Source organism: Corvus hawaiiensis, chromosome 3 (genome assembly GCF_020740725.1).
Source record: "Corvus hawaiiensis isolate bCorHaw1 chromosome 3, bCorHaw1.pri.cur, whole genome shotgun sequence".
In the NCBI taxonomy this organism is placed as follows: domain Eukaryota; kingdom Metazoa; phylum Chordata; class Aves; order Passeriformes; family Corvidae; genus Corvus; species Corvus hawaiiensis.
The window spans coordinates 18,884,637-18,888,918 of NC_063215.1; positions in this window are offsets into that span (position 1 = coordinate 18,884,637).

The following is a 4,282-nucleotide window of genomic DNA, read 5'->3' on the forward strand; positions in this document are numbered from 1 at the left end:
CCTGCCCGAAATGTCTGTGTGATATGTGGCATGTTTTTAAGCAGAAGATATTTTCACAGAAGATGCACTGGTGCTTCTACAATGAGCATACATCTGATTTGCAAAGTACCCTGAGATCCTCTACATTCCTCACGGGAAATATGGTCTCTGGGTTGCATTTCTCTAAGGTTGGTGGATTCATTAAAAATCCTGGGAAGTTCTACATAATGATTTTGGTGTAATGACTGCTGGTTTTCATAAATTTTTAGTATGTCAGTTAATTCTTGCCTCATGACAGGTCAGTTCTTTCACACCAGAGTTCTCCATCACTGGCATAACATCCAAGCATTGACACTGCTATTTAAAAAGTGTCTAAAACATCATACATAATTATTTTCAAAGTCATGTGGTCATTTTTCTGCTATCAAGAGATCCTATGAATTTGGCCTACTATAGGCATGAGACATAATGATCAGAACAAAATTTTCTGGGGTTTTGTATAATAACTTCTTTGTTCTTCTTTTTTTTTTTTTTTGTAAACAGGAAAAAACTCCCACAGCAGCATCAATTTAAAAATTATCCACTTTCAACTTTGAACTGCAATTCATGGATCAGCGGGAACACGTTATGGTGAAGTGTTGATAAACATTGTTCATTATCTGCTGGCTGCATTTAGCACTACAGCTGATTTTTCTTAAATTTGGGGGGAAAACTTAATGTTTTACAACTATATTTCTATGGAAAATGATTTGTCCTTTCAGTATTATGCACTTTCATTGGAACTGCAGTGAACACTTTACAAACCTGTGGGGTACATGGTAATTTTACTGAGTACATTTACATGGAGACACTGAGCCACACCACCCCCAAATTTAAACCTGGATGTGAAAGGGTCTCTGATGGAGCTCTGAACAGAGTCCTGGAGCTCTCATTTCTCTTTGACAACACACTATACTGGACTACAATCAGTTTTGCTGCCTTTAGTACGCATTCCACATCTTCAGGATGGCATGGCATCTCTGATGCGATAGCTTAAATCTTCCAAGCAAATATTTATGTAACAAACATTAGCAATTTAACTGCAATACTAAGAGGAATATTAGTTTGGGTTTCTATTTCCTTACAAAAAGACAAGGACCAAACTCTTACCAGGTTAAATAAAAACCCACTTTCTTTTTTGGGTTTATGCTGTTGTCTGGAAAGAATTCATACAGGGATTTGGCCTGTTTTCTGAATCATGAACTTCTTTGAGGTTTACGTACTGTTCCTGTTCCACCCTCCTCTCGGCTAAGTTGAAACTTGATTTCCATGATGCCTTTCATCTTCCTGAACAAATAGCAGTTGCTTCTGTTGTCCTCTGTAGTTTTCCCACCTGATTTCTCTCTGTCTTGAGCAGCTGAGAAAACTGGATATGCCATTTCTGATTCAGCAGTGGTCTCATTTTAACAGTATTCACCCATTTCCCTTAGTTGTTTTGTAAACAAAAACTTCCTTTGCCCTATCTTCCTTTATGGCATTCTGTATTAAATACTCTAATTCTTTCATTTACAATATGATATATGCTCCATATTTGCAGTACTTTCATAGTTTCTCCAATATCTGGAGGCATCTTCAATACAACCTTTGTAGCTGGCACATCTCTTTGCTGTGCTGCTGTTTAATTTCCCGTTGTCTTCTGGGACACATAGAGGCCTCTTTCTGCAGTCACTCCATTGTCACACCCTTCTCTCTGTGACTTTGCAGCAAGAATTCCCATTTATTCTGCTGGAAGAATGGGTTCCTTACTACAATGGATATTGCAACGGCTGCTCTTTCAGCACAAAATTCCACAAACCCATGAGAAAAGCAAACTGGTTTATGTTTATGCTAAACAACTACTGCAACAAGTACCACATATGTCATGAAATGTGATGTAGAAGTGCATAAGGGCTTTCAGAGGTGGATGTTTACTAGTGCTGGAGGCTGGAGAGCCCAAGCTGCAGGTTTGCTTCTATCAGTGTTTCTTCTTCCTGTACCAAGTGCTCTGCACTGAAGCTGAATGCACTCAAAGAGCCAGCATTAGTGCCTGTGGCCTTATCGGTTCTGCTTGGGGGAAACTAGGACATTACACTAGTTTAGCCTCTCTTAGCTAAGCCTAACCTCCAAAATCACAAATCAAATGTATTAGAAAACTAACAAGGTATTTATTCCATTTGTGATACTCACTTGGCCCTGTGGGTTCTTCTCTCTCCCTAACATACTGCATAGTGCCTGGTTTTGGAAAGTAAACTCCACTGGGAAGAGTATCCTGGTATCCAGAAGAGGGTCAAGATGAGAGAAAAAGGGTCCCAATCCTATCTGTTTCTTTGACACCACTACCAACCATCCAATAATAGTTTTTAGACCACTCCTTTACCATGCAAGAGTCCAAAGCTTTTAAAGATAAATGTTATCCTGAGATGAAGTGCTATAGTCAGTTGTCTTGTGTTTAAGGATCTTATAATTATCAAAAATATTGTAAAATATTATTTTTCTGTTAGTCTTTTGGATTGTTAATAGGATAAAATTTTAACAGGATGGATTCTTCCACCTTTTAGAGGTCTGAAAAGCTCTACAAAAAACATACAGGAATTGCTTCATTCTGTGCAGAGTTGCGGTCATCTCCAGACTAAAATACAGCAAAGATTTACCATTTCTATATAAAATTTTAGAAAGAATATTATGACAAATGTCATTTGCAGTAGAACTGCAAGGGGGACTTTGATCTGCAGGATGTAAATTTCTAGTTGGAAAGTGATGAGGATAGCTGAGCAGTCTCCTACCACTGCAGCATGGGATTGTCTGTGCTTCTGAGCTCATTGCATCTTGTCCAGGAGCAGTGTTCTCCAGCATCATGCTGCTGTTTCTACTCAGCTCTGACTCAGAAAGCAGAATATCATCTTCTGAGTCACAGGTGTCCTCTGTCATCTTGGGTTTCACTGGAAATTTTTAATGCATGCAGAGGGACCACAGTTAGTCCCAATTGCTCTGTGAATGAGCCTAATGCACAATTTATCAGGCAGAAGCAGGACAGGATTGTGTCTGCAAGGCTCCCCTTTCAAAGCAGACCTCTCTACAGCCTGAGCCCCTGTCCCCACACTCTTCAACTTTTCTCTTAAGGACTTGAGCTACTAGCTTTAATTTAGGTGGTGTGGAACATATTGTTGCTCGTCAATTCACTGAAAGCTGTGATCTACTGTCATTATTTCATTTCAGTGCCTCATCAGCTCCTGATGTGCTGGCTGATACATTAATAATGATTTTCACGTGCATTTATCGCTCCCAGGCTTCATGCAAATGTTATGGGGACTACAGCTGGTTTGAAAACCAGGTAGAAAGGCTGAGGCTGGGCTTCACAAGCAGAGACAGCTGCAAAGGATTTAATCTCAGCCACAGGCTGAAAGCATGACTGCTAGGTTAGATATATAAAAGGCCAGTGCTTTTGAGATGAAGGTTGCGGCCAAATGACAGAGGTGTATATGTGCAGAGAGGGATCCTAGGGAACTTAGGGACTTGTATACACTGGCTGCTTAAACCCAAGGCCACTATTGATTGTTAATGTAAATTCACTCATCTTACAGCTTTGAACAGGAAGTGTTGTTTTATAAAATACTAAATTTTAATCATTTGACCTAAAATCTCTCTCACTGTCAATGAATGCTAGACTCAATGGATAATTCCACTAATTTATTTCCAATAAATTTCAAATTTAAATTATATACTGTGGAGAGACTTGATTGAAAATCTTGCTGTTTTGTCCCTCATTTGAAAACTTGTTTGCAATTAGTCAAGCTGTCAGATACTGAGGGAACATATTTGTTTATTTATTTATTTTTACTGAGGAGTCAGGGGGAAGGAAAGCTATTTCTGTAAGCATGTGGAAAAGCCTGTGGTAATCCTTTTGTGCAGAATATTTCTGATCATAGTTCAGCATGAGATAGCTCTTACTTTTTGCTTTAGTATGTTGTTTTCCAGTGGTACTAGTGTTAACCACAGACTATTTAGTAGGTGCAAATACTAAAAAAAGAAATCAGGTGCCTGAAAGTAGATGCCATCTTTAAATCCTTCCTCCCATTCTTCCCTCCCCAGACCTGTGAGCATGGACTTTACTTCTTCATTTCCTCAGGACTCAGCTGGCTCTGGTGCTGAGCAGGGGCTGTGTGTTGTGTCAGGGCCAGAGCAGAAAAGCAAGGTGTGATGCTGTGGTTCTTGTCTAATAAGCCTCTTGGCCACAGAATTTACCCTGATAGTTAGAAGATGAGATTAACTCTCTTATTTTCCAGGA